The sequence below is a fragment of the Phyllostomus discolor genome, chromosome 6 (assembly GCF_004126475.2).
Source record: "Phyllostomus discolor isolate MPI-MPIP mPhyDis1 chromosome 6, mPhyDis1.pri.v3, whole genome shotgun sequence".
In the NCBI taxonomy this organism is placed as follows: domain Eukaryota; kingdom Metazoa; phylum Chordata; class Mammalia; order Chiroptera; family Phyllostomidae; genus Phyllostomus; species Phyllostomus discolor.
Window position 1 is genome coordinate 17326721 of NC_040908.2, and position 11611 is coordinate 17338331.

General features: G+C 51.3%; 1 protein-coding gene and 1 pseudogene across 2 annotated transcripts in view; one reads left to right on the plus strand and one right to left on the minus strand.

The window, feature by feature from the left end:
• The window catches only part of CAPN13 (calpain 13), a 74247-nt gene extending 65332 nt beyond the window's left edge, over positions 1 to 8915 (minus strand). For both annotated transcript variants that reach the window (XM_028517483.2, XM_036027801.1), the window contains exon 1: positions 8744 to 8915. The gene's annotated coding sequence lies outside the window, so the exon portion shown is untranslated. The remainder of the gene's footprint in view (positions 1 to 8743) is intronic.
• A 1253-nt stretch (positions 8916 to 10168) lies between these two features.
• On the plus strand, positions 10169 to 11397 carry LOC114498725 (annotated as a pseudogene).
• Positions 11398 to 11611: the final 214 nt, after the last annotated feature.

The window sequence follows — 11611 nt, forward strand, 5'->3', positions numbered from 1 at the left end:
GTCCAAACTGCCAGGACAGCAGTCAGGTGTTGCTCTGGACAGGGTGGCTCCACTCCCTGTGTAGAGATGCCCGTGACCCCACGTGGACATCTGACCCACTGTGTCAGTTACGGGGGCCACATCTCAAGAGGTGCATCAACGCTATGGACGGTAGCCAAAGGAGAGTGTTAGAGCAGCGTGTGGGACCTGTGCAGCGAGCAGTCTGCTCACCAGCAGGGTTTCCCAGCATGCAGTTATGCTCCACTTGGAGAGGTGGTGGCTTTTTCTAATCGGCACAGACGTGCCACTAGCTAAACACACCAGGAACGCAGAGATCGCTTCATGGGAGGTTGGAAATGTAGAAATCTTTGACAGGAGAAAGACGAACAGAGACCCAGCCCTGGAGTCCCGCTCCCCGGCCCTCCAGGAGAACCTGGTCTGACAGAGCAGAGACTTAACCACCTCGGGTCCCACAACTAAGTTCCCCTTGCTGCTTCTCTGACCCCAAGGTTATGCTCTAGTTTGGAAAACAGAGCTTTGTCTTGTTCCTTAAAAAAACAAACCAACCCTGGAATGGTGGTCAAGAGCATGTGGGATCAGGTTGAAACTGGTTTGAACCCACGTGTTGCTTAGTGACGGAATGATCTTGAGCAATGGCCTCAATATCTCTGAGCCTCCTTTCCTCACATATAAAATGTACCGGGTGGTGGTAATAAAACCAGCCTCATAGTTCTGGGTGGATATAAAATAAAAAGATTCTGGTAAAGGGCTTGGCATGGGACATAGCTGTGTGGTAGGTTTCGTGACCATCACCCTGTCAGAGTCTCCCCAGGTGGCCAGGCCCTGTGGCAGGTAGAGAGCACCCCAGGCACCTGCTGGTCACCTCCTGGATATCCAACAGCAGGCTTCTCCAGGTGCCCAGGATTATGTCCAGTGCAGTAGCCACCAGCCATCTGTGGCTACTGAGCACTTGAAATATGGCAAGTGCATCTAAGGAACTGATTTTTAAATTCCATTTTGTTTTCATTAATTTCCATTGAAATTTGAATATCCACGCTGCTAGTGGCTGGCTGCCTCACTGAGCAATGCCGAAGGAAGAGCTGCTAATGGCGTGAATGACCGCAGACCAGGGTGGACCCTGCGTACTCGTCCATGAACTAGTCAAGCTGAGGTTGCATGATTAGAGAAAGGGGTGCAAAAGCATCCTCACGTTGGGCATATCCCTTTCAATTATGACCTGTAGGGGTTCTCTTCATTCACTTGCTTTTCTTCAACATCGTATGTTTGCCACCAACCCACCAAGTCACTTTCTGCCAGTGTTATGATAGGAGCAGAACAGCAGCTCCCCAGGCCTCACCATGGCCGGCGCAGGGCTTGCTGGGGTGTTCAGGATGAGCTTAGCATACCCAGCAACAAAGGATGATTCTGTCTGCATTTTTGTTTTCAGTCAGCTAAGAAACAGGAAGCAACGTTCAATTGCTCCCTGCCCAGGAGTGGTGCTCACAGCTCTCTCCTGGCTGGTGTTTCTGAGAACAATGGAAATAAATCTGATGTAATGTAGCAGAACACGACAAGGGACGGTTTTCCCCTTAACAAATACTCATTTGAAATGGTGCCCAAGCCCTGCACGAGGAGCGATCTATTTCCCACAGCGGTGTTCCGGCAAAACCCATTACTAATTCCACAACTCAAATTAAAACTAACAGAGCTTGAAGGCTGGGGCCAATACTCTCTGTGCTGACAAGGAGCAAGGATGGGTGGGGGGAGGGGCCCGGCGCACTCGCATGTGTATGTGTTTAATTACACTGTTTAACACACTGAGAATAATTTAGCCACCCAAGTGGAGAAAATAAGGCACTTAACTGCTCTCTGGTGGGGAAAAAAAAGCCACATGCAAACCACTTTTAATTATGTGCCACCTAGGCACACCTCAGGGCTTTGGAGGGAGAGAGAGAGAAGGGGGACAGAGGAGAGAGAGGTAGAGGAAGGGAGAGAGAGCAGCGGGGGAGGAGAGAGAGGCCGCTCAAGGGAGAGAAGGGCGAGAGGGAGGAGGAGAAAGAGAGGGCAAAGGAGAGAGAGGAAGAGGTGGAAGTAGAGAGGAGAGAGAGAGAAAACCGGAGAGGGCGGAGAGGGGAGAAGAGAGGGAGGGAGGAAGAAAGAGAAAAAGGGCGTCTTCCGTTTGTGCAGATCTACTGAGAGATGGGAAGAGCACGTGGCTACTGCTCAAGGAGAGCTGGTATGAGGCAGTGTAAGGGTGAGAAGGAACACACATTTTAGGTTTTAAAATAGAACTTAATGCCTAGACCAGCACTTTCCCCAGGTCACTCCCCCACTGCAGAGTCATCTCAGGAAATTTCTACGCCTTGGTGGCCTGAAAGCCACCAGTGAGGTTTGTGGCCCTAGAAAGGCAGGCCTTGGAGAAAGACTGCACGGGGCTCACTTTGCAGAAGGGGAAGAAACTGAGGCTTAAGATCATGGACAGCGCCTGGAGCAGGCTGCTGTGCGGCCCCGAGCTTCAAGACCCGGGAGCTGGCCGCAGACAAAGTGTGCCGCTGTCCCCGCCTAGGGGCCTCCTACCCCCTGTGTCCTTAGGGCTGGGAGGGGTCGGAGACAACCTTTAATCCGACAGGTGCCCTGGGAGAGGGAGAAATGCAAGAGGCCTCTCACGTGGCTTCAGACTTACAAAGCTTCTCAGAGCTGGACAGGTGCCAGAGAAGTTAAGTGCTCGGAATAGAACCATCCATGTCCGCCAGTGACTCTGGGCTCAGCGGTGGGGCTCCCTGCCAAGGAGATTGGCAGCCTGGCCCGAGGGAAGCAGAAAGCAAAAACGACTTTCTGTGGCCCATAGACAGGGCAAGCCCACGCTCCTCTTTCCTCGGCAGCCTCACCAGGTGGGCCCCACCTCTGTGGGACCTCAGGGCCTCAGGGAGCTCAGCGAGCTGGGCTGAGGGGTCCCTCCCAGAAGACCCTGTGCGTGAGAAAGAGAATGCATGCCCAGCAGAAAGGAGTCTGTGCTGCTCCCCTAAACTTGTGAGCCGTGGGCAAGCGGCTGTTCCACTCTAGCCTCAGTTTCCCCACTGGGAACGTCAAGAAGGTTGGACATACTCTTAAGTGCTTTTTCGGCTGTAATGTTCTGTGTTTGTAAAACTGCAAACGTGGGTCTCTATGCACCCTAAGTGACACTGTTGGGCAGACAATGAAGTAGGAACCCAATGAATATATTATTCCTTTCCATTGAATTTGGGTTTGCCCTGTGCAAACACCCCAAAATGAAACTTGGCTTTGCACAAAGCATCCTCCCCTCCCTTCCCGAGAGTTCTTTGATACGTGTTACTCACTTCTGAAAAGAGGCCTCGGAGGTCTCCGAGTGCACTGTCGGTGTGTTCTGAGGAAAAGACAAGGTGTTTTTTCGGGGTTCTCTAACTACACGTGTCTGAGAAACACTGTGTAATATTAGAAGTGATGTTGGATTTCTGGGAATGTTTTTTTTAATCCCCATCCATAAAGTGAGGATGTACTTCCCACTTAGCCAATTCAAGTTCCTTTCAAGCAAATTAGGGGGATTTAGGAAGCTGGGACCCATCCTGTAGCCAATTACGATCTAGGTCGGAGGCACACGTTTCCGACCCACACTCCACAGGCAGCCGGGCTCCGGGCTGCTCGCTTCCCGGAGACGTGCATCGGGGAGGGGTGAGGCAAGCACTGCAGCGTGGACTTAGGGCCTTTCAAAGAAGGTTTTTTGGAAGTCGATAACATATTTAGATAATTTACTTGTAAGGATATCCTCTTGGCCTTTCTTCTTAGATGTTCGACGAAGTGAGACAAAAAGAAATGGAGAAAATGGATAAGACAGAGACGAAGACAGCGGGACCCAGGCAGAGCCGGGCAGGGAGACAGACCGAAAGACCAGGTCGTCGGCGCTGGTGGCGATCTCGAGGAAGAAAGGGAGGAAGGAGAGGGCCGAGATGCGGGAAGAACAAAATAAACTAATGAAAGGCATTTTCATGCAAGTCCAGCACCCTATGGGGCTGAAATTGTGTCCAAATATCACCGAGCTTTCTGGCCCCTGAGATGTGAGCCCTCTAGGTACCCCTGGAAAATGTGCAAAGGTTGAGACCCCTGCTGGGGCTCTTGGACATTCCCTCCAGCTACGGTAGGGGTGAGGGCCAGGGCACTGTCTCTGGCCACGGCATAGGGAGAGAAAGGGACAGGGACGCTAGTGGCTGGACCTCTGGCCCGGTTACCTTGGGCATCTCAGGCTTGTGGGGGCTGCAGAGACAGGTGGGCAGAGCCCTGCGCTGGGCACCTCCCCACTGTGGTATGGGGGTGGGCTGGTGGGGAGAGAGCCACAGCAGCCAAACATTTCGGCTAAAGGATACACTCCATTTTCTGACCAGCTTGGGGACACAGGATGCCGATATGCCCCAAGAAGGCCCAGCCAACTGACTTGCTCTGAGATTTTCAGAAAGCAAGCTTCCATCCAAACAAATGGGATCGCACTTGTGGGGCTGAAGTCAGGGACAGGGCGTGGGCCAGCAGGAGGGGACAGTGTTTTGAAAACAAGAGCTTTCTGAATTATGTATGTCAAAGTGCATCACGAAAGAGGACAAACTTAGAACACAAGTGTGTGTCAGTGGACATGTGTGTGTGATTGTGTGATTGTGTGTATATGTGAATTCCCACGCTCCTTCCTTCATTCTTTCCCACCCCTAAAATCTCCAAGGAGGACAGAGCATCCGAAGGTTGGGGCTAGGTAGGAGGAGAGAAAGCAGAGAGAGGGATGAGCAGACCCAGTCTGGGAGCCGGCCTGTGACGGGGCCTTTGGAGAGGCGGCGGGAAGGACAGGCGGGATGAGGGGGACGACTGTGCCTGCAGAGCCTCAGCCTGAGACAGTGGAGACGCTGGCCCAGGAGCCCTCTGCCTCCCTCCTGCTGCCCGGGCTGCCTGCCAGCCCGGGGGGGGTGGGGCGTGGGCAGTTGGGAGCCACAGGGCAGTCCTGTCCATGTGCATAGAGTGACCTGGTGAAGGGAGAAGACAGGGTTCGCAGAGTGCCAGAAGGAGACAGTGACGGGGCTCAGGACAGCCTCCGAGTAGAAGGATGTGCCTGCGGTGGCCCAGCAGCCAGCCGTCCTGACCGCCTCTGCCCTGACTCTCTCCTGCAGTCAACGCCACCCGTAAGTTTCTTAACTCTGGTTTCTGAAAGGAAGCTGGAGACTTCGAAATGGCGCTGACTGATGTAGCTCAGCTGGCTGGCAGCCACTTCTGGATAGGCGATGTTTGGCTATGAACAAGGAACACGTTTCTATGACCTCTCCTCCCTCAGGTGCGTGACAGCCAGCTGGATCCAGATGTGGGTCACTGGCTGCATCTCCTGGAGGCAGGTGTGGGGTCGGTTCTGATGGAGATATGCCCCTCAGGGTGTCTGAGCTGCATGGGAGGTCCTGGTCAGCCTTGCTCCTCTGCAGGGTGGTGGTCACAGAAGGGCTGACCCAGCCAGTGAACAGAGGTCAGAGTACTGCCCAAGGACCACCCTCTCAGAGAGAAATCAAACTGAGGTCCTGGCCACTCTCCATTTTAAAGATCCCTTGTGGCTGGTGTCACAGCAAGAAAGTTAACCCAGGGCTTGGATCTCTTCCAGCCCAAGGACTGAGAGGCGGCTCATCACCTGGGGCCACTGCCTTGGTGCAAGATATTTCTCTCATTAAATCCAGCTCTACTGGAGAGGGTAACAGCAGGCAGCCCTTGGCTTCCATGCCCCTACACCATCTCTTAAAAGTGTGCATGTGATTATTAGCTAAATAGATCATCTCTGAAGCAATGCAGAAGCTGGAAGGGATGACCTTCAGCTGCCTTTCCATATGAGTGTCACAGATTACAAGGGCCTGGAAGGCCCCTTAGGAATCACCTTGTTTGACTATCTTAATTATTAATAGAGGAAATAACATTTGGCTGAGTTTTCTGGTTGTTTATGGGAAGAACCAGTTCTGCAGATTGGTGAGCATGCATGGCCTCACATTATATTGCAGAATTTTTTACTCAAAAAGATCTGTGCAAAGCAAGACGTAGTGCATGGTAGAGAAGAGACCCCTAAGAACTCAGGATCCAGAGAGAAGAGAGACCACACCCAGGGCTGCCAGGGTCGGACACAGCACTTCCAATGGTCGTTCTGTAAGGAGAGGGCTGGCATGCTCGGTTCGAGCAGTTTCTTTGTTTTGGCCTCCTCAGAGGCAGATCTGAACCATGACTCTCCAAGGAGGGGAGAGTAGGAGGCAACACTCACCCAAGTGTTTGATCACTGAACCCTTGTATCAAGGGGCTCCCAGCAACAGTTCCCAGAACTGGTGTTCCATACACCATGCTTTAGGAAACACTTGTCCGAGAGATAGAGTCCATCTATCGATCACGTGCTCTGCCTCTTAGAGATTTGAGAGGGGGAGGGGTCTGACCTCTTCCAAACATCGAGGAGAGGTGGGATGGACCAGCCTACCTAAGGACCCCTTCGTGTTTGTCTCATGGGAAAAAGAGGTGGCTCCCTAAGGTCAGGGGACACTAGTGCCTTGCACAGGTCCAGCAAATATTAATAATGATAACTTGATCACTTTCGAACAAATCTTCTGTGCTATCTCGGGTTCTCTTCATGTCACTTGTCTCTGGGACTCTTAACCCCCTTTTTATCCCCAGGCCACTTCTGGACTCATGAAGTACCAAGTTCAAGGCATAGAGTATGGGTTTTCCAGTGGCTGCTGAAGGGGCCAGATGGCGCAAACCAGAAGTTCAGGAGAGTTAACTCCCCGTGGGGCAATCTTTGAGCAATGGAAGATAGAAGACAGAATGGAACCAGCACAGAAATTTCCTCCCCAACCTCTCTCAGGCAGGCTATCCCAAGCCCGCACGTTCCCACACAGCTAGTCCACAGATGCCCTGCTTTGGCCGAGTGGCCAGCTATGTCTGTGTGCGAAGGTGATTCATCTCGTAGTGCTCTCCGTTCTCCTCTTTTTCTTTTCCTCACCCTCACGGCCCCGGTAGTGCACCTCCCAATGAGGCCTTAGCACTTAAGCTTTGCCTCAAGCTTCGTTTTGTAGAGAACCTAGACTCAAATAATATCAACAGTAGTAACTAAAATGTTTTGAACATGAACCATGTGCCAGGGGCTGCCTAGTACTTTGCATATATTATCTTATTTGCTCTTTTCAATAATCGCACGAGGCAGATGCTATTGTTACCACATTTTAGTCATATGGAAACCGGGACCCAAAGAGGTTAAGTTGCATGCCTAAGTGGTAGTATCTTGGAGCAGGGGTCCCAGTTCGTGGCCTATTAGGAACTGGGCCGCATAGCAGGAGATGAGCAGCGGGCAAGCAAGCAAAACTTTGATCACATTACTGCCTGAGCTCTGAGTCCTTCCCTACCCCCCACTCCGCCCCATCCATGGAAAAATGGTCTTCCACAAAACTGGTCTCTGGCATCCAAAAGGTTGGGGACTGCTGTCATAGAGCACCTACAGCAGGAGCAAGCACAGGGCTGGACAGAGAGTGAGCCCTTGGTGCCAGCAGTTGAGTCATTGATTTGTGATTTCTTGATAGCACCTTCTCTCTTCCAGGGCCCTCTTTCAAGAAAGTCAGTCACTGAACACAGCCAACTAACCGGGGAACAAGACAGTGTAACCCTAGGTCTGTCATTTGCATCTGGTATGCGCTCAGCAGCAAGTCCCTCACCAGCTACCTCACTTTTCCCGCCTGCATACTGGGGATAATGAGCTCAGGTTACACATACTTCTTCCCCAGTACACAGTTGGTACATGATTTGATTGTCATCGATCAGTGTGTTAGTAATTGAGTCCTCCTGCAGCTATCACCCCCGCCCCACCCCCCGGCCGCAAAAAAAAAAGTTTGGATTCAGCAGGGTACAGGCGGGACCATTTAGGAGATCCAGTTAATGCCACCTGGAGATCAGCAAGGTTCTGTTTGTGTTCCTGGGCGAAGAGGGCAGTCGGCAGGTCACAACCCAGCAGTAACTACAGAGGGGAAATACCTGCACTTATTCTAATGTGGTTAGTTCAGCTTCCAGCAAAACAGCTGGCGTTCGCCCCCACCCTCGCCCCTGCCCCTGCCCCTGCACCTGCCCCTGCCCCGAGGACAGAGGTACATCTCCAAGTCAACATGACTTGAGCAGCCACAGGGGCGCAGGTGCTGACTGGGAGGCAGCTGGAAGGGTCTAGGAACCATCAGAACTTCTGAAGTGCTGGTGATCAGTCTGAGATGAACCCAGATTTTCCAATTTGCGTGTGTAGTTATTAAGCTAGAGCATTAGAAAACAAAAAGCAAGGCCTGGGCCCCGTTCCTTCCGTTAGCAAATCCTTATTAAATACTATGTGTCAGAAACTATGCATGGGTTTCCGGGGGACAGAGATGGCAGAATTCCTGCCGTCAGGGTATCCGTTATGGTCAGGGTAGCCTTCCAGGTTGCAACTTCGAGCAGAAAGCAAAGGTGACTCGAAGGTTAAGAAAGGCGCTCACTACGGTGTGTGCCAAGTTTAGACTATCTTCTCCAGGGCGTCAACTCATCCTTTGCCCTGGGTTTTCTTAAAGCTTATCCTTGGGCACCGCATCAGAAATGCCTAGTTTTTAAAACTACTGAATACATATATCTGGGGGTGGAGACTAAGAATCCACATAATTTTAAGATGCTTTTCGGGGAAATGCACAGGCCCTTAAGTTCAGAGCTCTCGGTCCAAAGCTCTGCGAGGCCACTGCTCACACCTTACCTGGTTCCTAGGCAGATGCAGCCGATGGAGCATTCCAGGTCAGCAGTATGTCTGCAGGGATCAGAGGCCGACTGGGCAGGTCCCACGTGCTCAGCTGCAGCCTGTGGCAGCCTCCTTGGAGCAGTGGCAGCCGGAGCAGTGCTGGCAGCACTGGCATCTGCTTGCTTCTTCGCCTCAGGCTGTTCCTTATAGGCGTGGCCCCACCTATAGTTAAACATTGTTAGTTAAGCAATGATCAGCAAGCACCGGGCACCCGGAGGGAGAGGATATTGGATTTAACTGCAAGGTCTTCACCATACTCCACCCCAAAGCAACCTCCACCTGATCCCATCTCACTTCCTGGGGCCTCCAGCTGCCGATATCTTGGAAGCCTGGGTTTTGGGTTTCTCATTGTTTCCAGATACTCAGTTTCTTTAATTCACTTCAGGGTATTTCCACTTGGGAGAACAACCTCCCTTCAGGCCTCGTTCTCTTACCTGGGAGTGCCACTGCCACATGGTGCAGGCCAAGAGTGGCCACTCAGAGTAAGTCCCATCACCTGGTCTCTCCGCTGGAGAGAGCATCTTCCCACAAGTAACTGCAGAATACATTAACCCCTGGGCGAGGCGAGACTTGGAAGGTCTTGGCATCATCCACGCTTAATGGGTAGGGGAGAAAGCAATGAGGCATGGAGAGCAGATGCTTCCTGGCTCCAGAACCCCATAGAGAGGCTCACCCTATGTTACGGGAGAGAATGACAAAATAGGGAAGTAAGCAAGAGGAATGTGGAAATCACCCGGAACAGATGTGACTGGATCCATCCCCCAACTGTGATGGGGGGTGGGTGGGGACGGGATTTAGAACATGGAAGGAAGAATCAGAGCACATGGCACGTGTGGCTCCGCCCAAGCCCCTGGGAGACAGGACCGTGGGTGAGGAGGGGCCTTTCAATGACTGAAACTGGGTTTTCATCTTAGTCCTACAATTTTTGGCTCTCTGACCTGAGCATGCCCCTCCCCGCTCTGAGGCTTAGTTTAGTGATCTGTAAAATGAGGATTATGATACTAGCCTCGTCTCCTTCGTATTTATTTACCGGGATGCAAACATCCCAGGGGACACACTCTGTTAGGACTTTAACTATAAATACAGTAAGCAATAAACACACTATTGTAAAAATTTAATTAGTGAATAAATACACACACTCATATATTTGTGGTGTGTGCTCAAAATGATTTTACTAATAGGGTAAGCAATTAAAAACATTTGAGATGGTTACCATGGTGACTATCAGGCATACTGCACTATTGGGAGGGTCCCTGTGTTGACTACTTGAGACAAATATAAATGTGGCCTTCTGCAGTTACAATACAGTCTTAGCTATTGCCCGAACAAGCTGTTGAGGACCTGTGTTGATTTCTTCTGCTTGGCTCCATTTATGGTGTTGATAATTGTCCCCTTCATGGAGTTCTGATTCCCAGTGTCTCTGAAACTCTTCCCAGAAATGTTGCCATCAGCTTCTGAAAGTGAATCCAAAAAGGAAGACAAAACAGAAAAAGAAGATGGTCGCAAAGTTGGAACTAGCAAAATTTCTGCAAGAAACAATTACAGAAACGGTAAGGAGGAAAAACACCAAGTGCGTAGAGGCCGCTACGCAGTTCTCATCCCGTGTCAGACAGGTCCAGACAAGCCCAGCACACAGGAGGCAGTTTGCTTCTCCCAACTGTACGAGAATCTGCTAGCCCTGGTGCCCCGAGACCAACCTCAGCCGGTTCCCCTTTGCAAACTGCTAGAAGTGCAGTCTTTTGAAACCAACCATTTGCCCCGCTTTCAGTTCCCGATGAAGCTGGAGTCTCCATAAAAGCAGATGATGAAACGATTGCCAAAGAAGGGGTGAGTGCTTTGGTGTGTCAGGGCTACAGGCCGCCTGCAGGGCCTGAGGGATGAGACCACCGGGTCTCACTGAGGAACAACTGAGGCGACAGCTCAGAGGGTGGCAGGACCCCCACCCGAAGGAGAATGTGCCCCCTTCCCTTTCGCTCCTGTCATGAACCTTCTACCTGGTAGATGTGAAGCCAAAACCAACTGAGACCCCACTCAGTGGAGAGGCTCCAGAGATGGATGGCCCTGTGGGATCACCTTTTTCTTCTGAATCTAAACAGGACATGGTGGACTTAGCACCTCAGCTGAAGGGAGGTGAGGATGAAAAATTCGTGCAGCTGCCACCAGTGACACGTCCACCCATAACACGATCAGCTCCTATTCCACTCTGAAAGGATCTGCCCCTTCTGCAAAAGAAGCTACGCTCCAGGCCAAATCACAAAAGACAACCCAGAACAGCTGGGCTGGTTCCAAAGGAGTCTAAGTGTCCTCGACTTCCTGTCCCCAACAGTGGCATTCATAAAGGACCTCCCAGATGAGACTGTGTCTAGTTTGAGCAGAGGACCAGCCACTTAGTCCTAGGGACAGTCCTGTGCGGCCTTGTAAACGTTCCAGATGATGTCAGCAGTGAGACCGAGTTCAGACCATTCAGAAAAGTGCAATTGCAAAGCCCATTTCCTGGCACCATTATGTCATCCCACTGACCTTTGCCTCATGTTGTTTTTAACAGCTTCATATTTGTGCCCACATCCTTTATGGGAATTTTTTTTGCATTATGGAATCGGCTTTTAGTGCCTTAGATAACTCTCAAGCAAGAACTTGAAAACTCCAAATATAAATACACCTTTCTACAGTTACAATACAATCTTAGCTGTTGCCCAAACAAGCTGTTGAGGACTCCTGTTGATGGCTTGTTTGGCTCCATTCACGGTGTTCATAATTGTACCCGTCAGTGCATTAGTGCCTTCGATTGCGCCCGTAGTGCCTTGGATAACTCTTGAGTGTGAACTT